Below are 23337 nucleotides of genomic sequence, written 5' to 3'. Positions count from 1 at the left end.
GCTATAATTCTTCATTTATTATCGCAGCTTCAGTTCAATTTTACTGTGTTCAGTTGTAATTCCATAAAATGCTGAAATTAGATTACATACTAAAGCTATTTCGTGTGTTTTTTTTCATTTCTAGTGTCATTTGTATGAACACCATAAATATATTTAAATATATACAAAATCTATATATTGGCATCACAGCAAAGGCTCTCATCATAGGGTGGACTGCAGCACAGAGAGATTATGTCATGGATCTCCTCTGCTCTCAGTCACTCTCTTGTGGTCTATACCCACCTCCCACCCACAGTATCCCTGGAGCAGCTCCAATGTTAACTTACATTAAAAACATGATGTTAAGAAAGTGGTTTGTGTATACGTAGCTGTCCTTTAGTGCAATCTAGTGACTGTAAACGAATAGGTGAGCCAGCACTATCTGACCATCCAACTCTTCACAGACCACCAGTATACTCCATGAGTCACAGTTTGGGAACCTCAGGACTACATCAATAGTGCAATGTCTTAATGGAGGTGAGGCGCAATAGGCAAAGCCCAAGTTGGGGAGTGTGAGGATCCATGGGCCAGGTATCCAGTTCTGCCTGCTCCTGGGTGGCTGCTGTGTCCACCCCACCACCTCACAGCTCTGGTCAAGTGAGGAACAATAACTTAGAAGATCAATAGGTTCAGGCACACCTGGAGGTCCTACCGTGTTTCCTGGTTGGCCCAGGCATGCTATTTAAGGCTTTTGGAAAACACCTAGAAGCTGCCTGTGCAACTAGACAGATCCCTGGCTTATTGCGGCAGACTCTGCTGTGTACTCCAAATATCTTGCCTTGCTCCTAGTTCCTGGCTTCAGCCCTGCTCCTGATGCTCAGCCTTTCTCCCAGTTTTGATTTCTGGTCCCCCGCTCCATTCCTGACACCTCACTCTATTCCACTGACTCTACTTCAGCTGACTCACTTGGATCTGGCCCACTGTGGCTCATTGATTTCGACTCCAACTTGATCCTATGGCATGACACTAGTATGGCCTGCTGCTTCTGGACTTGCCCCTCCAGACTAAACTCAGATCGTGTTCTTGAGTCCCCTCCAACCCAAGCCTTGGCCTCAACTGGCACCCCGTAGCCAGGTTCTTGGCAGGCAGAGCAAAAGTAATATTAACCTATCTTTGTGTCCAACTGATTCTGTATTGCTCCATGGAGATCAAACAGCCCCCATGTAAGTTATGGAGGTTTGGGGGCTGCTCTAAATTACAGCAAATTCCCTAAGGGCTCCCCCCTGCTCACTATTCTATCGTGTCTCCTCTCACTCCTGGCCTAACCCTTGTGAGTGGGGAGATAAGACTAGCATAACAGGGCTGGGCAAGGGGAAGAATCCCACCCCAATTATTTCAGTTGCTAATGTGAATGCATTCATCACATAGACAGGATACTCTTTCAGTAAAGAACTGATTTAATGACTAATCAAGTTTTGTTAAGTCCTTGAGAGGAAGTATTTGAGAAGATCAGTTTCAGTATGGTGGGAACATGCACATGTAATAGCAGCTGCAGGAGCAGTTACCAGTAGCAATGTGTAGGAGTAAAATTACCACCAGTCACAAATACAGTCTGCTTGTGACCTGAAGGACACATTCCTTCAAACAGGATCTCTCTCAGGAACCAGGATGACCTTCCAAGAAAGCAAGCAAATAAAATGCCCTAAGAACTATAAAAGGGAATGATGATAGTGGCTTCCTTAGTCATTGTCAGCCCTCCTATCCTTTAACAAGCCAGGGCTCCAAACAGACATCACAGGCAGCTAATTGTTCACATGTTGCATCAGGCACAGAGCACACAACATTTTGCTCCAAAAAACAAACAAACAAACAAACAAATTCTATGGCCCCACTTGAGAAAGGAACTTATCATGTGCTTAAAGTGTAAGCATGTGCTTACATGCTGTTCTGAAGATGGATGTTTTTCCTGAAACGGAGCCTATGTCTGCTGAGGTAAAATAATAGTTCAAAGTAAACAAAAGGAGCAGTGTTATGTAAATGATTCTATATTTCACCCTCCTGACAGTATGGATCTTCAGCATTTTCATTCTGACACGAACAGCAATTATGCATTTACTTGTGTTAATTACTTAACCATTTTGTTGCTTATGAAAGGTATCATACTGAAAGGTTTGAGACTATTTACCCATATGATTTACAGCACACACAGTACACAAACCATTTCCAGCTAAAAAAGCAGTGGTGCTCAACCTCAGGGGGAAAAAAGAGCTCATTCTTTGTGTTTCTCTCTTTTCATCTTAAAGGAAGAAGTTAGGAAACAGATAGGCAGTAGGTGCGGAGAATTGTGTCATCCTATGAGAAAGTGATGAATATCATAATGCACAAAGGAATAGTTCTTTAGCTGAGCTATAAGAATCTACTCCAGCTTGGGATCTGCTCCAAGGTATATTCTAGGAGCCTAGCCACTTTGATACCAGTGATATTTGAGTTGCAATCCTTTCTGGTGAAGATTGACATTAATTATTTTAGTTTTAAGTGCATGCTTAAAAAAAATCTGGAGCTACAGTATTAAACCTGGTTTTAAATCATATATAATAACACAGATGCTATACAAACAGATTTGCCATGGTGATGAAATGATGTGTATGTATAGATAAAATCAGATCATAATTTTTCACTTAAAGTGCTGAAGGTCAAACTGATGATTAAGTACCTTCTGTTCTAGGTGGTTTGTATGTGCTAATATAATAATGTGCATGTTATTTATATATAGTGTAATGAAAGACTGAGATATTTAAGGCAAATCTAGTGAGAAAGAAAAAGGGTGGGACTACTTGGCAATAATTCTAGTCCCTTTGAAGGTTCATGCAATTGCTGACTAGGCCCTCCCTGCCCAGGTGGCAGTTTATGAGCAACTGAGTTCCAACTAACTCCTGACCTCAATATTTTGTGAGTTGTGCCAACTTGCTTTTTGCTTTGTTTTTTAAATAACATTTTTTTAAAAGAATGAATTTAGTGAGGAAGGATACTTCTGGCTTTTGGAGCATGTCTATTTTGCAGTTGGAAATGTGATTGCACCTCAGGTACACATACCCGCACTAGCTTTAATGTAGCTAGTGGGGTATGTCTTTAATCTAGCTAATGTTGCTAAAAATAGCAGTAAAGACACATTGGCATGGACCCTGAGGCAGGCTGGATAAAGCCACCTAGAACCTTGGGTTAGCCCACACACCTACATAACTATTTTTAGCTATATTAGCTAGATTAAAGCTAGAGCAGGTATGCCTACCTGAGCTATAGTCATACCTCCGATTGCAGTGAGGACATACCTTCAGACCTGTACCCAGCAATAGGAGACTTCGGGTTCTATTCTCCTGCCACAGTATATAACTAACTCCCACTGAAGTCCTTGTAGATTGATGTTAATGGGGAGATGTTTTGCGTCTTGGGTTCTATTTTCAACTAATCCATAGAATTTCTCTATGAGCATGGACACGTCACTTATCCTGTCTGCTAAAGTTTGTATCAGTTCTAGAGCTGGTCAGAAAAATTCCAATATAATATTTTTTCATTGCAATTTGCTGATTTGTCAAAATTGAAATGTATGGGAGAGATGATTCTTTTTTTGAAAAAAATCTGATAAAACTCTGCCCAAACTTGCTTGGTTTTCTGCCAGTTTGCTTGCCCAGCTCCATGGCAGCCTGGTCAATTTTAATCAAGGCAAAAAGAGAGTGCCTGATGTTCTGTATTAGGTCCCATGTTGTTTAATATATTCATAAATGAACTGGAAAGGAGGTTGGAATGGCAGGATAGAAAATTTCCAGATGACACAAAGTTATTTAGGTTAGTGAAGACCAGAGATGACTGTGAGACCTAAACAAATTGGGTGAATGGACAATGCAGTGGCAAATGAAATTCAGTGTTGATGAATGCAAAGTAATGCACATTGGAGGGAAAAAAATTACACTGCTCATACTCTTTATAGGTTTTTACATTAACTATATGAACCCAAAAGGGGGACATGGGAGTCACTGTGGACTGCTCTATGATGACCTCTGCTCAATGTGTGTCGGTGGTCAAAAAAGCAAAAGAAATGTAAGGTTGCACAAGAAATGGTAGGGTGAATAATACAGAGATTATTATAATGCCTTTATCTAAATCAATGGTGCAGCTTCACCTGGAATATTGTTTTGCAGTAATAGTCACCCCATCTCAGAAAGGATATTGCCAAACTAGAAGGGATTCAGAGAAAGATGATGAAAGGGATCAAGGGCATGGTTAAACTCTCATATGGTGAGAGACTGAAAAGATTGGGATTGTTTTCCTTAGAAAAGAGATCAATAAAAAGGGGCATAATATAAAATAATGGTTGATCTAGAGATGATAGATCAGGAGATTTCTGTTCTCCCCATGTCAAAACACAAGGACAAGTGGACATTCCATGAAATAAAAAGGGAGGATTCAAAATCAATAAAAAGAAATACAATGTATAATTAAACTGTGGAACTCACTGCCAAAGAAAGTCATTGAGGCCAAGAGTTTAACCAGATTCAGAAAGGGATTGGACATGCATATGAATATCAGGAATATCTAAAATTATCATCACTGATGATAAAAAATATTGGGCTTAAACCAGTCTATATTAGACACCAGAATGAGAACTAATGTGTGTGGGGACAGTTTAGCCCACATCTGGCTACTGTCAGTTCTTATATCTTCCTCTGAAGCTTCTGGTAGTGGCTACTGTCAGAGACAGAATACTGCACTAGGTGGACTTCAGGTCTGATCCAGTATGGCAATTCCTTTGTGCCTGTACTTTGGGCCTGCTCTTGCAGTCCTTACTCAGGCAAAACTCTGATTGCCTTCAAATCCCAATGGGAATTATTCCTCTGGGTAAAGTGTGCAGGATCAGTAGTTTGTTTTTGCCTCCTTTCATACTTTGTTTCATGCATAACATGGAGTTTTCACTCCGTGTCTGTCTGAACATATTTGACTATTAGCTGAAATCATTGCCAGAGTTCAAATGATTTGAATATTTTGCACCAGGATTTTCCAGAAATGAAAACACACAAGCACAGAGGGGTCCATGAAAGTCTCTGACTGCTGCTATAGACTTTTTCTTGATGCATGATGTGGTGCTTACAGTGCATATCTGGACAAGTATTCACTAACTGCACACAAATCCTTTCTTCATTGATGACAGCAATATGATATGGGCCATGTCTTTGTATGTGTTTCTGCAGCACTTAAGGACTGCAAGCTTGATTAAGGCATCAGAGTGATATTGTAACACAGATTGCATATAATGAATAATAATAATTAATAGTAAGCAGCAGTAGGGACTGGACTAGTTTAGCCTCAAAAGAAATGTTTAACAAAAAAATTGAACAAATGAACAAAAAAGAACAAGCTTGTAAAGAAAGCAGGAGGGGAAGGCGTACTGAGCAGGAAGAGCTGAATGGATGGAGGTCTTTAGAACAGGTTTGATGCACCTGCTTAGTGCCAGCCAAGCACACATCCCAGCATGTGGAGAGAAGTCCAAAAAAGGAATCTTGTACAACCAAAGAAAATAGTAAGATGCAAACCGGTCCATCCACCTACAAGCTGGAAACAGCCAGCCAGCCTGCTGTTACATGCTGTTCTGCAGGAAATCCAGCTACTGTGAGGTAAGTGCTTTATACTCTTGGGCCTGGATTCGTCTCTCACATGTAATGGCTTAAATCAGGAGTAACTTCAATGAAGTCACACAGATGGACGTGATAGAAGAAGCAGGCCCATCATTTCTGAGGTGAGGTGAATTGAACCACTCCCTGCTCCTTCACCTGTAAGACTGGTTTTGCTGTCAATGGTATTTTGTGGCTAACTTATCAGTGGCCAGGTTTCCATACCTGCCCCAGAAACAAAGGTATTGATATGATGTAGTACTTAAGTACTTCTGAAAATCTCACTCAGTGTCTTTTTTTAAATATTTACTTATAGACTCCACAATTCATTGAGCAATTGTTTTGCTGTTTACTAGAATCTTTCAAATAAAGAATTAAACCACTGGCCTATTGTGATTTACTTTGATGAGGTACTCAGATATCATAATAATGGGTACTTTGTTATAACCTGAATAGATAGTGAGAGAAGACACTAAGGCCATGTCTACACTACAAACTGTGGTTGATAAAAGTTACATCGGCATATAGCCACCTAAGTTTGTATACTGCTCGGGCATGTATATACATGGCTTGTATTGGCCCTCCATGTATTCACTAGGAATGCTTGTGTTGATGCAAGTGTGGTGCACCACGGGTAGGTAGCTCAGTGTGCCGCGTGCCACCATCCGTCACAATGCCTTTGGGGAAATTTTCACAATGTGTTGTGGGATAGAAATGACTTGCCCAGGGATCTGGGTCAAGTTCCAAACACGCAACTTTCTCCATCCCATAATGCCATCCATATCCCATAATTTTCATGCCTTTTTTTTAAATCTCACAAATCCGCCTCACATCTCTGCCATGGAGCCTACAGAGCTCTGCACTAGTCTCATGAACTTTGCAAACAGAGAATTCATGATTCTCTTGTATTTGGAGACCCATAAGAAGTACTGAACCAATGGGGGACATGAGGATTTCTGCAAGGATAGTTTGTTGGGGGACATAGTGAAAAACAATTCAATGTTGTTGGCTGCAGACAGCTGATTGCTGCTTCTGGCTCTGAGAAACAAGCACTGACTGGTGAGATTGCATTGAAATGCAGGTTTGGGATCATGAGCAGTGGCTGCAAAACTTTTGGATGCAAAAGGCCACATTCCTGGTTCTGTGTGCCGAGTTTGCCCCAGGCTTCCAGCATATGGACACCAGAATGAGAGCTGCATTGACAGTGGAGAAGTGGCAATTGCAGTCTGGAAGCTTGCAATGCCAGATTGCTACTGGTCAGTGGAAAATCATTCTGGAGTGGAAAATCCACAATTGGGGCCATTGTCATGCAAGTGTTTAGGGCCATTAACCATCTCTTGCTATGCAGGACTGTGACTCTCAGCAATGTGAAGGAAATAATGGATGGATTTGCAGGAATGGGGTTCCCATATTGCCATGGGGTAATAGATGGCACACATATCCCTGTTTTGGCACCAGCCCACCTTGCCACAGAGTACATCAACAGAAATGGCTACTTTTTTATAGTTATGCAAGCATTGGTGATGAATATCAGTGTGGGCTGGTCAGGGAAGGTTCATGACAGTCTCATTTTTAAGAACACAGCGCTGTTCAGAAAGCTGCAAGCAGGGGCTTTCTTTCCTGAGCAACAGATTACCAATGGTGATATTGAAATGCCAATAGTGTTTCTAGGGGATCCAGCCTACCCCTTGTTCATTTGACTCATGAAGCCATGCATGGCCACCTCAACAGCAACAAGGAAAGATTTAACTACCTGCTCCACAGGTGCAGAACGACAGCTGAATGGGCTTTTGGTAGATTGTAGGGATGCTGGCAGTGGTTAGTCACTAGATTGGATCTCTGTGAGAAAAATGTCCCATTGGTTAGAGCTGCCTGTTGTGTCCTGTAAAATATCTGTCAGATAACTGGGAAAAGTTACCATGAGGGTCACAGGCACCGATTTTTATTTTTCCGAGTGGGTGCTCCACCCCTGCTTCGCCCTGAGTCCCTGTCCCACTCCACCTCTTCCACCAAGGCTCTATCCTCACTCTGTCTCTTCCAGCCCCTCTCTACCCCCTTGAGGTCCACTGTCCATGACTCGGTGCTTTCCGTCCTCCCTCAAGAGCCTCCCCCAGTCACCAAACAGCTAATGGGCAACCACGCCAAACAGCTGATGGGTGGCCACACCCGACAGCTGATTAGCAGTGGTGCCAAACAGCTGATCGGCAGCCCCACCGAACAACTCTGGCTGGTTAGTGCTGAGTATCCCCTATATTTTTGCCATGGATACTTGAGCCCCAGAGCATACACAGAGTTAGCGGCTATGACCAGGGTGGAGGGCAAAGGTGCAGTGGCTGTCAGCTGACTGAACAGCCAGACACAAAGGCTGTTACAAAAGCCCAATGTGGCATTATATGGTTGAGGGAGGTTTTGAAAGAGCACTTTAACTGTCAGCCACAGAGATGTTCTCAGATGGAGTTTTCTTTGATCCTGGAGCCTTGGGTGCTGCTAAGAACTGTATAGTGCTTGCTATACATTTAAAATACGACTGGGTGTTTTCCTGAAACTATGAATCATGAGGTGCTTGCTTTGCCTTGACCATCACTCTGCATTCTGCAATACTGTGAATTAATAAAGATAATTTGAACATAAGTACATAAGAACAGCAATACTGGGTCAGACCCAAGGTCCATCTAGCCCAGTATCCTGTCTTCCGACAGTGGTCAATGCCAAGTGCCCCAGAGGGAATTAACGGAGCAGGCAATCGCTAAGTGATTCATCCCCTGTCACTCATTCCCAGCTTCTGACAAATTTGATTCTTCAAAAATAGAACTTTACTGAGTGGGGAAAAAACAGTGCAGAAAATTAATGTGCAAAAAACCCCACAGTCAATGTTATACAAATTTATGGGTGAAACTTTAATAATAGAAAAGTGAGTAAACATTTATGTCCATTTGAGTCCACAAGTATAGTCCATTTTGTTTACACATACACTAGCTGTGGTTCTCACAGTCAGTGTATGCTGTTAAACCAGCAAAAAAGTCCTTTTGCCGGTATAACTTATTTTGTTCAAGGAACTGGTGTAATACTCTTTTACTAGTGTAAGCAGCATCTCCACACTTAGGGTTGCATCAGCAAATCCTTTCCAGTGTGGATAAGGTCTAGGTCCATTGACTTTCGAAACCTAAGTCACCTACCCACTTTTGAAAATGTTTACACCTCATGTTTCTAATAGAGAAAATTAAAAATATTAATTTTAAAAGAAACTTTTCATGGTTGATACAGTCTCCATGTGGGGAAACTGAGGTACAGAGCACTTACGGCCCAGACCTACAAAGGTGTTTAGGCTCCTATATATCTTTGATTTCAATGGATCTTAGGATCCTAAATACCTTTGTGCACTTTGCCCAAGGTCAGCAGTAAATCTATGGCAGAGAAAGGAATAAACCCTGACTCCTAATCCCATGATTCAACCACAGGATCATACTCATTTCCCCCTGTCCATTTTAACATACCCACATTTTATTTATATTGCCAAGCACTGTAACACTATATGGCACAGGACCTAAACACATAGCAAGACCCCAGTCCTGAAAAGCTCAATCTTAGGCCCTGATCCTGTAAAGATAATCATGCAGAAGAACCCCTTAGCCCATGTGCAGCCCAGTGACCTCTCTGAGATTCCACACAGGCCCGGAGTCCACCCTCAAGGTTCAGGGCCTAAATGCATGACAGACAGATCTGAAATAGAACACTGTGTAGCTTGAAAGCACCTCTGTGTCTCACCAACAGAGGTTGGTCCAACAAAAGATGTTACATCACACACCAAATAAATCTGTTAGTCTTTAAGGTGCCACCAGACTCCTCACCCACCTTATCTCTCTAATATCCTGGGACCTACAAGGCTACAGCAACACTAAATGACAGACAACAGCCAGACAAAGGGAGGTATGCAACCTGCTTCCTGGAACAGCCGAGCTTTCAGAAGTATATGGAAGATGAGGGAAGGAGACTGCCATTAGCATGAAAGATGGCACAGAGCAGGAGTGGATGAAAGTGACAGAAACAACAGTCAGGAGAAAAACTTGGGTGGATCACAGGGTGCTGCAGAGAGTGTAGGAGGAGATTAGAGAAGAGATGAAGGCAGAGGTGGAGCTATTGCAAGTTCTGAAAATAAGGAGAGGCTTGAATTTAGTGAATTACGCAAACTGGATATATCTACATACATATATGTATTCAAGGAGCATGAGTACCTGAGTATGAGGAGGAGCATGAGTACCTTGGTCTACAAACCAAGTAATACTGGTGTAGTTAACTAAAGGAGTGGTTTTAAACTGACCAGAGGTGCAATTTAGAGAGGACGGGGGGGGGGCACCTGCCCACTCCCAACCTCAGTTTCGTATTACATTTGGGTGAAGTTTGCAGCAGGAGGGAAGATACTGCCCCTCCTCCCCCTGCTGCCCTCCTCCATTGTGTCTGCAGCCTCAAGGCTGCCCCTATTCCCCTCCCGCACCAAAGAGCTGCCACTGGCCAAGCTGCTAAGACTGTGAAGCCGGCCTCCTAATCTGCTGCACAGAGAGCAGGGGCTCATGTTGGAGTATCCTCCTCCCCTCGCCCATGCATAGGCTCCAACTTCCCCACTTTCCCGTGGGTGCTGACCCTCCCTCTGCCCCCGGCCCTGCCCCCACTCCACCGCTTTCATGAGGCCTTGGTCCTGCCCTGCCTCTTCTACCCCTGCCCCACCCCCATTCCAACCTCTTCCCCAAAGTCCCCACCCCAACTCCACCCCCTCCCTGTCCCTATTCCAACTCTTTTCCCAAATCCCTGCCCCTGCCCTGCCTCTTATCCACCTCCTCCTCTGAGTGTGCCACATTCCAGCTCCTCCCTCTCCCTCCCAGAGCATGCTAATGCCACCAAACAGCTGGGCGGGAAGCGCTGGGAGGTAGGCGGAGGAGCGGGGATGCAGGGCGGTCAGGGGAGGAGGAGGAGGCAGGGCGGGGGGTGAGGGGAGCTTGGCTGCCAGTGGGTTCAGCTGCAGCTATAATGAACAAGGTCAGGCTACTGAGTGCTTGACTTAAAGAGACACTGCACTGACATACTCAGGCACACACACAGTCTCCCTCACACATTCCCCCAACACACACACACACTCTCTCACACACACACAGTCTCCCTCACACATTCCTGCAGTGCACACTCTCTCTCACTCTATTATTACTGTTTTTGTTGTTGTTACTTCTTGGTACTTCCTGTCAAAATGCTCAATGCACATATATTCTCTGGCATTTTATTATTTCAATTTTTTTTAAGGACTGCAATGCTGTTAGTTTTTTGACTGATCTGTGCATTTTATAATTTCATTTCTCTCTTATGCTTAAATTCAATTTTTTGAGTAGTGAGTTCTAAAATGCCTAACCTGTCCTGGGTGGAGTAATTATCATTATTACTTTTATTACCATATTGTGCGTTGTCATTCACAATTAAAAGTGGTACAATTAAATAATAGTAACCTTCTAGAATGTAAGTTTAGCTTGTACTCACCTTAGCAGTGCCAGTTTTAAAAAAAAGCTAAACACATAACTTTAGACACCATAAAGATGAAGGTCTCTTATTTTCAAATTGGAAAGGAAGATGATATCTGTCTATTTTCAAATTGTATTTTTAGTTATATCTGTAAAATAATTTAAAATTCGTACAAAAATAAATGCAGTTCCAAGTATGATACTAATAGTAATGATGGAGTCAAATGTTAGCGAGTCATGTACATGACTGTGATCAGTAAACAGAAATGTTGAAATAATTAGAAAAATAAATTCCCTTTCATAATAAAAGAGAAAATAACTTAATCACATGTTAAAATTAAGTAAATACATTTTAGTGGAGGGAAAAACAATTGACTAAAATAGAGTAGATATTAGCAGTAACAGAGTATGTCTGCTAGAGAAAGTAAAGCAGATTTTAAATAGATTTTATTTATTTATATGTACATTTATCTCTACTAAATATAGTGTACAATGTATCAAACTTGTGTTTGTGATGTCTGTGTTAAGATTCCAAAACTGATACCTCAAGGTTTGGGATTAGGAATATATTGCTGCATTATCTCCTGATTGTTCTAAACTTACATATAAACTGAAAATATGGCTTTAATTGGTGTTTGTATATATTTTTTCTTTCTTTATATAGGAATTTAGATACAGTGCTCCTGTCAGCTAAATTCTAAGTTATCTGCAAAAAACTAGAATGTTCAGGTGCCTAAGTAGCCCCTGGAATCACAGTTAAAGTTGCCCCCTCATCCTACCAAAATCTGAAATGATGCCCCCTGAAACTGATTTAGTTAATTTACCTTGTTAGTTAATTTGCATACAAACGCTAAACAGATACTACCAGTTTTAATCTGATGTAAGCATGTCCACGCAGGGATTTGCACAAGTTTAACTACATCCATTTTTAAAAGGCTTTATTTAAACTGGTGTAACTTCTGTGTGTAGGTGAGGCCTAAGGTTGTAGAGGGAAAAAAGTCTGATCTTGTATTATTTGAGAAAAAGTATGTGAACATGTAATTTGTAACGAATATGCACAAAGGGCAATAATTAAGGCTGCATGAAATTTTAACTGGGTCATTTCCAGACCGGTATGTGTTTAACTATGCAGCCTTAACTTTCTCTTAATACAGCATTTTTAAAGAATTTTCCTAGCGGGTTGTTGTTCTTTGGGAGAGGGAGGTTTCTTAAGGAAAATAAGATAGAAGAAATTCCATGATTTGGCTGCTCACCACAAGAACGGCCTAGCCCAGACACTTGATGAAGCCTGCAGGAAGAAGTTCCTCATCTGCAAACCACAGAGACTGTACCACTTTTATAGTACTATATAAGATCTTCAGTGAATGAGGCAAAGTTCTGGGCAGGAAAGGAGCATGAACCAAAGTGTGTAAAGAAGGACCAAGTGAAGAAGCCATGGTGTGGAGGAGGGATGGAGGGAGGGGAAAAAATGATAAACTGGTGAAGAAGAGATAAAATGGTGTCAGGAAGAGAATACAAAGGAGAAAATGGTATGATGTTGAAGAAGAACCATCTGGAACAGTTAAATTGGCCAATAGCCAACTCTATAACCAAGTGATCTCGTTTCCATCATTAGTCTGATTCTTTCTTCCCTCTTTTTAATTTGCCACTCTTGCTTGTCATGCCTTGTCTCCACACTGGATTGGAAACTCTTTGGGTCAGTGTCTGTCTTACTGTGTATTCATGTGGTGCTTAGAACTATAAGGCCAATAGAAATCACAAATAAATTAATAAACAAATCAGAGATATAAAAATCAAGACAGCTTTATGATTAATACATGTTCTTTTCAGAAAAAGAGGAGCTTGGTATCGCCAAGCATCATGAAACTGAATGGAAGGCGAGTTCATTTTGAGCCTGAGGAAGGAACGACTCTTCAGGGTGATAGCAGTCTGATGTGTAAGGGGAAAAGCACACTAGCACTTAAGAACATAAGAATGGCCATACTGGGTCAGACCAAAGGTTCATCTAGCCCAGTATCCTGTCTTCTGACAGTAGCCAATGCCAGGTGCCCCACAGGGAATGAACAGAACAGGTAATCTTCAAGTGATCCATCCCCTGTTACCCATTCCCAGCTTCTGGCAAACAGAGACTAGGGACACCATTCCAGCCCATCTGGCTAATAGCCATTGATGGACCTATCCTCCACAAATTTACCTAGCTCTCTTTTGAACCCTGTTATAGTCTTGGCCTTCACAACATCCTCTGGCAAAGAGTTCCACAGGTTGACTGTGCGTTGTGTGAAAAAATACTTCTTTTTGTTTGTTTTAAGAGTTCTGCCAATTAATTTCATTGGTGGCCCCTCGTTCTTGTGTTATGAGAACTATATAACACTTCCTTATTTATTTTCTCCACACTAGTCATGATTTTATAGACCTCTATCATATCCCCCCTTATTTCCTAGCTGAAAATACTTAAGTATTTTTCCAGTTCAAGAACTGAGACTGCACAACTGTGGGGTGTAAGCCTGCTGGCAGCACAACTCAGCACAGACATTTACACCAGTGAATGACTGATACCACACCATAATCCAAATGCAAATGTTGCTGCTGCCTAAATTTGTAAGAGTAACAATGCTGCATTTTTTCTTTTGGGGTGGGGTGGGGTAGAAAGGTAATGAAGATACATTCTTCCTCTGTGACTGGGCTCATGATTCTGAGTCTTTTATTCAGTCCAAAAGGTCACATGGCCAAACTCATTGGCACAGGATGAGTGACAGGCCGCCCTGTAGGCTGACAAACCCACAAAAGGAATCATACATAAATCACATTATTATAGTGAGGTACAGTCCCAAAAGTGCCCTCCACTGCAAGAACGTTTTTCTTCTTAAATCCTAAATTACCTTCTCAGATCAGAAGCTGCCTATATATTTACACTTATTGTAAGATACTAAATTAGACGAATCAACTCAGTTTATGCCACGAGTTTACAGAATCTGTCTCAGTGTCTTTTCTTTCATTCTCATCATTCCTTAGACCTTTTTAATGTCATTTCTTCGCAGCATAATTGTGGAGCTTAGCTTGAAGGAAGAGAACATTCACAGGAGAAGCAACATGACCCAGTGGCTACTCTACAGGCCTTGGGTATCTGAAACTCCTGGGTTTAGTCCAGTGCTCTGCTACTGATATTGTGTGACATTGGGTGAGTCAATATATCTCATTTTCCCCATTTTGGGAGCATTAAGAGGCTTAGCATGTTTCCTTAGCCCTGTGAAAATATACAGTTGGAAACTGGACATTAATGTTAAGCATTGTTGTTGCTAAAATGACCAGAAGAGTGAAAGGACAACAGGGACTGCCTGAGTAGTTACTAGCAGTTTTTCATTAGTGAATTGTTCATTCTATGTGTTACTAGGGAAAGCAGAGCTATCAGAAAGACCTTCATAATTTTTTCCTCCTCTTAGTAAAAAATATTCAACTACAATAGACACCTCACAACCACCCTCATGCGAGTTAGAGTGACTGCATTCCTCTGTGTTTATATCTGAATGGAGTTCTTTACTCATTAACATTTTCTTACCTCCACACCTGTTTAACATTACTGATTCAGTTTTGAAATACTGTCCTTTTTGTCCCTTTTTTCGTCATCTGTTGACACAATCCAATGTGCATCTGGGTAAGGTCCAGCTGGCACATTCAGAAGGTGGAACACATTCAGATCTGCTGAAATTGCTGATTCAGGGAGGGGGATACTCAAAAGGCCTGTTTCTGCACACCGATAACACTGCAGCTGAGACTCCTATCATTGCAATCAGTGATAGTGCCAAACGTTATCAATGCACAGACATCCTTTTACCCCACACTGTCCCTCCTCCTCTTCCCAGACTTGTATGCTGTAATCACATAAACAATGGGAAATGAAGAATCCCGATCACAAAGACAACAGCTGCACTCCAGGGTCAGGCTTTGCATGCTCCTCTAACAATGGTAATGGGTAACCCCATCTCAGCTCCCAGCTCTGAATAATTTATTTATAGATGCAATATCTCTTTCTGTGCTCTAGTTAAGACTGTCTTTTCATAAATGCATGGAAACTGAAATTATTGACTACTCCTACAAAAGATTAAGGTGATTGTTCTTTACAGATAAAATAGCATAATTTTGAAAGGGAGAAAAGGTGATTGGAATAAATGAAATAAAAGCAAGTGGAAAGTGGGCTCATTTCTAAATTTGCTTTTTTCTTTTTAAATTTATTTAAATATCTTTAATTATTAGAGGTTCTGTAATAATGGGAAGGGTTCGCATTAAATGCAGGAAAAAACAAATATTTTAAAATCCTGAAAGTAGTTAACATTATCTTGTCTTAGCCTTGTGAGATACTATTGGTTGCCCTTTTTTGTTATAAAACCTCTTTTACCATATAAGCTATAAGTATAAGCATCTGTACAGCATAGACAGTTGTGTAACATCCAGGAAACTATGAGTCATATATAACATCAAAATATTATTTATTGAGTTTGCTTTTTAGTTCTTTTAAATGCTATTGCTTGCTGGCTGCATATTGTCTAAACACACACTTTCATATAGAATCAGAAGGGAGAAAGACTAACTAAATCAGTGAAGGGAAGTAAAACTCTGCTAAAAACATTTCTTTGGGATCCCTTCCTGTTTTTTCTACAAATTCCTATTTACAAATTCCTATTTTAGTTCTGTTTCTGTTATAATTTGCCAATACTCATTATTTACAATAATTATTTTTCTTTAAGTTTTCCTTAATTCTCACTATCTGCTAAATGAAGGATTTCCAACTAGCCCTGAATTTTAAAATCCTACTCTCTGGATATGGTTGATCAATATTTAACTGATTCTGTCTCCTCAGGAAATCAATTTAGGAATCAACCAAATGCATCTAGAAAACTACATATTATATAATATATGTGAGGTGGCAGAATGTTCTTCAAATGGAATTGTGATCGGCATAGAGCTTTATGATACTCTGTATTATAAATCACATAAAACCTTCAGGTTTTGACAATTTCTCTTTTGAACAATACTAACTAAAAACCATTAGTGTTCCTTTGATGTGAAATGTATTTTTGCAGATTAATTTAATTTAATTTAAATATAGCATTTTCATATTGGCAAATGGTATGCACAAATATGGGCCATTTTTAACTGCTCTCTATACAGCATGATAGAAAAAAATGTGTGGCCTCTTTATATTCTTCCTCCTGCCCCCTCTTTCCATCTACCACAATCCACAGGAAAAGTCTCATGACTGGCAGCTGGCTGCCTGCCCTATTATCTGAGTCTGCTTCCAGTCTGACTAATTACAGTCACTGATTACTAAACACAGAACAGCACCATCACCTGCTTTATCCTGACAGGATTATACCATCTGTGCCACATGGCCGAGGTATGGAGAACTGGTGAAAGGTCACAGAGAGGGGCAAATAGCCCTTAATAGGAGGTAAATGTATGTTTACAGACATGACAGCTGACTGTCATTAGAGTATATATATTCACAGCTGAAGACACTCTCCAGGGAAAAAGTGGCATGGGTAGTGTGACTTAATCTGACATCTTTTTACCCCAAACCTAATATCATGCAGTTGAGAGAGATGTAGAGAAAGAGACTATATGTGCATTTATCAGAAACAATGTCCATTGAAACGGGGCTGAATAAAAAACTATGGAAGACCTGCTGTAGACAACCATCCTACACTGACCAGAGGCTGAAATTGATTAGACAACCAACAGCAATGAATTTTCCATCTCTAATTTTTATAAGCTTATGATTTATAAAACCAACAAAGTAGTTAGTATGGTATAGAACACTTATCGTGATGCAAGCTTGGCAAAAGAATGAATTTCATACTGAAGGTCTCAAGTCACTTGCAGTTTAGAATCTACTGTCTTCTTCAGCTGTGAGCAAGAATTTTTTTATTTTGTTTAAAAAAAGACTATTTGGGATTGCAAGTTTCTGAAGTCTTGCCCCTCTTCTATCCATTCAGAATGCTACTGCTTTGACCACTTCTCTCTTTGCATCCCTTCAGTGACCCCACATTTTCTATCACCTCAAACATAAGCTATTTGTCTTTCTATTCAAAGCCCTTCGCAGCTTATCCCCACACTACTTTACGTCTCATTTGCTACTGAATTGTCGAATCTCACCTCCAATTGGTCTATGAAGCCAGCCTCCATCGCCCACTTTTTAAATTTTCAAACAAGCACCTTCATGGTTTCCTCCCATGCTGCCCCTCATGCTTGGGAGGCATTTCCCATAACCATCTGCAAAGGTGCCTCATGATCCACCTTCAAATACATTCTAAAACCTCTCCTTTTCTGTGTGCTGAGACCACAGCCTATCAGACAGATCAGTATTGTCTTATTGGTTCCTTGCACTACTCCCTGCTGTCTTTTGTGTCTTACTTAGATTGTAAGATTTTGGGGACAGGAACCAACCTTTTTATCTGTGTTTGTACAGCACCTAGAACAATGGGTTCTGACCTATGACTAGGACTCCAAGGTGCAATGGTAATACAAATAATACTAAAATAATTGTGGGTATTTTAACTATGCTCATTGATCTGTAAAGGAGAATGATAAAGGCTCTTCCTATCATTACATTTGAGAGAAGAGGCAAAGTTACATTCTCCCCTTGTACTTATAAATGGGGACTCCCACAGAGTTCTGTGAACATCAGGCACTCTGGGTCTCAGACCCTAGTCCAGAGGGTACTGAGACACTAGCAAATTCTGACCTGCAAACAGCTGCTAGAACTAGAAGCTGAACTCTGACAGAGGACTCCAGTCCTGGAATCTGATTGATGGAATGCTGGGGAGTCCTAACTGGTTCCCTTCTATTTAAACCAAGCATAGGACCAGGAAATTGTCCATGCAGCTGAGTTTCCCCTGCAACGGATGGCTTCCCTTACATTACCTGCTCCTACTGCCTGACAATTGGCTCTTGGTTTGCCCTCTGTCCTGGACTCTGATCTCCTGGTATCTAACCTGGCCTGTCTCCCACTCACCAGGTCAGACTACCTGTGTCCCAGTTGTGACAGTGGGACCCTATTCATATGCAGGAAGTAGAATTTTGCATTCAAACTGAATTAGTTTTGAAGAAGTTAGAAGTTGTCTTTAATATAATAAGAGAGAGGGCTGCTTCACCTTCAAATTCCCCGCTCCCCACTTAGCAAGACTGGTCACTTTACCACCACACCAGGAATGAATGGGAGAAAGCTGAGCTAAACTCCATTGTCTCATTGATCCCAAGGCCTGTTTGTCTCCAGGCTCTGCTGAGGCTAGATCTTCTCAGAGATGAGAACCATGAGGCAAGCACTGAGAAGGGGATATCTGGAGTTTAGGCTAGCGCATGAGGGGGAAGGTCAGTTTGCTTTCCTCTCTGCCATTGTCTTCCCTGAAACTCTCCTGCCTGCTTTTGCTGCTCCTGCCTTCCTTCAGGGTCCCCTATCCCTCCTGGCTTCCTTGGCTACCCATGTCTGGAAGTTTCTTTCAGCACCCTTTCTCATTGTTGTTCCAGGCTGCCTAGTGCTTTCCTGCATCTCCATGCCCCAGCCAACTCATTCCCATCTTCCCTCTACTCTCTTCCAGCCTTCCCTGCACTCCTTCCCCTCCCAAGTCAACATGCTTTAATATTTAGAAATTGTAGGTACTTTAAAAAAGTAAAATACAACACAACTTTAATGATGAGGGGAAGAGCAATTCAAATGATTCCACAGGAGGCCCTGCCTAGTTTAAACCAGCCTTGATAAGAGAAACCATCAAACAATGAGCTGCCACCTTGGTTATGTGAATTAGGACACAGCAGCTATCACTACTGAAATAAACATTGAAGCAGGTCTGTCAGGGAATTTCTATTTGCTTAATCAGATCCTGAAATGTTAATTCAATAGAAATGTATCTTTAGAGCTCTGAAAATTTGATTTACCATTAATTCCAGTGAACTCCAGCTTCAGCTTTAGTGGCATCTAAGTTGGAAAAAATGGCCAGAGTAGGCTCTGCAAGCAATTCAACCATCCATTTCTCTCAAATCCAAGCAATTTTTTATCTAACACCTCTGAGTGAAGGCTACTGCTTTTTGGCACAATACTGCATTTTGTGTCATTGAACATCTGATTGCAATGCATGTGCAAAAATGTGCACATACACTGACTTAAGAATGTGTAGAATGTCAACATATAGTGGAAATTAAATGGAGTATGTGTGCAATCATTGCAGTTTATGCAAATGTGACCAATTACGTATGGTCATTTGAGTGTACAAATATTGTGATTGTATGCACAATTTAGGCACACAAATGCAAACAGATGTAATCTTCTCAAAGCTTAGATCCAAGGACAGTATTTTTGGTGGAGCTGTAGATGTTGTAATGAATTGATATGGAGCATTTCATTCTGAGGACCATTTTAAAAACAGCCTGGCTCATTATAGTCCAACAAATGCTGGAAGATTCTCTGCACCTTGAAGTCTTTAAACCATTATTTGAGGACTTCAGTGGCTCAGACACAGGTGTGATACAGGAGTGGGTGGGTGAGATTCTGTGGCCTGCATTGTGCAAGAGGTCAGATTAGATGATCATAATGGTCCCTTCTGACCTTAAAGTCTATGATTCTATGAAATGCTCCTGAGAAACAAGGTGACAAATTCCAGTTCAGAGTGGAAAAGTGTCCCTTCAGGTTCAGGTATGAAGGGATTTGACAGAACAGTATGGAGAATCTCATATCTACTGCCTAACCATCTTCAGATGGCAGAATCTAAGACTTCATTTTTTAAAATTGTACATCTAGTTCCTGTAGGTTGTAGTGATTATTCTGTTTGTTTTCACAGTTAACTGACCATCTATGTGGTGTTTGTTAGCATGCAGCCAATATGGAATTTGTCTCAATAGTTAACACTGAAAGCTGTTATCAACATCGACTACTTCACTACTGATCATTTTAGCGAAAACATCCATGATAATGGGCTAACCCTCCAGTCACCAACTCCTCAGAAGTTAAACACCCCAAACTGTCCTGTACCATATCCCCAGTCTCCCCTCCACCACCTTCTATAATGCAGTTATGCAATGTTGCTACAAAAAGCCACACTGTATCAAAAACTGAAAGTTCAGAGATTAAAATAAATTGAATATCAAAATAAATACAGGAGCTATTGCACTGATTATATTATTTCATATCTAATTCATTAAAAAACCTCCATTTTATTTCATTTAATTGGAGATGCTACAGAATTTCCAGCGAGCTACAGCAATTTACTATAGAATGCAGAGACCCTGGCACACTGCTTTTTGTGGACAGTGTCACTAACTCTTGTGACTTTATTGTGAGTCTTGCAACACTTTATGTTTAATTTACAGTCCCAGCTCCTAGTGACATGACAGTAAAAATTAAAAAAAATTAAAAGTAAGTTTCTAGTCCTTGTGTTTACAGAGAAAAAATTGAAAATGTGACCCAAGTTCACCTTAAAAAGCTCAAAAATCAGAAGGCAATTGAAAAGAACCCAACACTTATTTATTTTAAATCTCTTTTTATTTAAGCCAATCTCATGATTTTTTGATTCATGATTTGTGAATGTTTGGGGTTGGCAATACTATGTGGAGTACATGGTGGTGGGCAGCCCTCAACTATATTCATATCTTTTATTATTTGTTTAGCATCATGACTGTGCATAATGCTCTACAGGAATAAGAGACACTGATCCTGACTCAAGGAGCTGACAATCTGAATTAGACAAACAGCAAGAGACAACAAAGATATCAGAAAGAAAGAGGTTTACATCAAAATACAGTGATTAGGTTTTTTTGTTGCCTATGTAGATTTTTAGTTCTTTCTTTAAAAGAATATGGTCAGACATGAGAAAAAGAGTGGATGGAATTGGGAGCGCAGATTATTTTCTGTTCACAAACCACATTCACAAGAGTAATCTATTTTAACTTTTCAGTTTCTTAGATGCTCCTAGTTTTAGTCACTTCCAAAAGGTAAATATTTTAAAGTCAATTTGAAAAATGGCTTTACTTCTTCTCTGCATTACCAAAGCTGTAAGCATATTAATATATATGCATGCAAATATTTGGCACCCATGCTGTTCTCAAAATGTGATATTTTCATATTTGCCTGGAGGATTGTCTAACCCACTTTTAAATCATGAAAGGTGTGTGTGGGGGGGGGGGGGGGAATTAAAGTATGTGCTAGTTTACGTGGCATACATTAAATATTATAATATATCCCATTCCCACCCAACACCCAGATAAAATGTTACATCAAAAGAATAGGGTTTTCTTTCAATAGGAAAAAGGGAGGCTACTAGTTCAGGATCTTTTTTTTACTATTATTTCTAGTTAGTCCAGTAAAAGGTAGACTATCACTTATAACATTGAATTACCCATTTACAGGCCAAAACCGCACTCTGATGTGCATCCTTTTAAATCTCTCTCAATTTAATTTTGAAGTGTGAAATCATCATACTCCCAGTATATCTTCTAGTCCTTGCTCTGATTCCCCCTTCCCCCCCGGATTCGCACTTTTAATAGTTCCTTATTGGATCTAGGTGGGAAAGAAGGCTGATATCTTCAGGGAAGCAATGGTAGCTTTGGTTCCCCAAAGATACTAGACTTTTTTTCCACCTTACTCCAGTGATGAACTATTAAAAGTGCAAACCCTAGAAAAAAAAATCAGAACAAGGATTAGAAGATATCCTGTGAGTGTGGGAATCCAGAGGCAGATGCGAATGGAGCTTCCCATTCAAAAACCACCAGCTAAGACAGGCATCACTTATCCTTTTCATGCCTATTAAAGAATGTGCAGTCTAATAACTCAGGATGGACCCTCTGAAAGAAAAGACTAGTTAAGAGTAATGCATAGTTGCTTTTAGGTGAGGAACAGTACCGTATCTCTTCCTGTTGAGTTTCAGATCTTATTCTCGTGAAACTTTCTTTCTTTGTATGGAGTGTTCCATAGCTCAAAAAATGGATGCTCACTGCTATTTTATTTATGACATTTAACATTACCAGAGTGGTGGATCTTAATTCTTTTTTGAGACTGGGCTTACCAGAAACACCTGTAACAAATCAGCCAGAAACCAGATGCTACCATACTTCATGGTCTTTTGGTTTTAGTGGATAAATGAGAGAAACTAGCTAACTTTGATTTGTTATGATCAACTAAGTTGTTCTTATATCATTCCTGTTTTTTCCTGCCCACTACTGATACTATAGCAGACTAATAAAACCATATCAACATTCAGGCAAAACATATACATCATTTACTATAGTCATTTTCTGTCCAGTCTTTGCCTACTGTTCAATGCACTTACCACGCTGGCCGTCTGTTAAACTGAATCAACCCTTCAGAATATGTTACATTAGGCCTACCACTAGTGTAAACTCACACAAAATTTGGAGGTATTCCTTTGATATCGAGATTAGACTGGAAACAGGCTTCTGTGAGATCTACAGTTTTCTCAATTTTGGGAAGATCGGAAGTGCCACAAAAAATAGCCTCTTATGTATTCTAGAATTTGTGCTTCCATCCTGACCTTTGCACAAACATGAAGTACAGAAGTTGTTGAAAATTCAGAAATTGAAGTTATTCAGTTATTTCAAATCTCAAATGTTCAATTTCACTTTTGAGTTTTGGCAGAGGTTTCAGATGGTTCTCTCTTTATCTGAACCAGTTTGGCCATCCGTAGTTTACACATATTAATGTGGAAAGGTAGGTCTTCATTTTGTCTTTAAGACCCATCGCTGTATTGAAGGTGCACCTGCCTGAGAGATCCTGCAGTTGCAATGCTTCACAGGGAGACGATGCCTCTGAAAGCTCTGCAGAGTTTACCTATTGTATCATTTGACAGGGTACAGCAAACTGGAATTGTGCTGATACTTTGGGAAGCTTAAGGATTGCCACTGATTGGCCCATGCTTAGTGAGACACAGAAAAGAAGGTGCAGTTGACAGTACAACGAAAGTACACAAAAATAGTATTGGTCTTCAGATTTTAGAGAGAGTCTATGTTAAAAATTAACATATACATAAATTGCTGCAGAATCAACAATTTGTTTTACTCTGTATGCCAAGTGATATAGGTGCCTGGGTGCATAAATATCTGCTCATAAAATGTTAGGAGTCTTCCATACCTTCAAAAGATATTGAGTTTACTAGAAAATGTAAAATGTGCATTGCTATGAAGTAATTGAGTTT

Source organism: Gopherus flavomarginatus, chromosome 3 (genome assembly GCF_025201925.1).
Source record: "Gopherus flavomarginatus isolate rGopFla2 chromosome 3, rGopFla2.mat.asm, whole genome shotgun sequence".
Lineage (NCBI taxonomy): Eukaryota > Metazoa > Chordata > Testudines > Testudinidae > Gopherus > Gopherus flavomarginatus.
The sequence above is the reverse complement of the archived record's forward strand: the minus strand, read 5'-3'. Positions refer to the sequence as shown.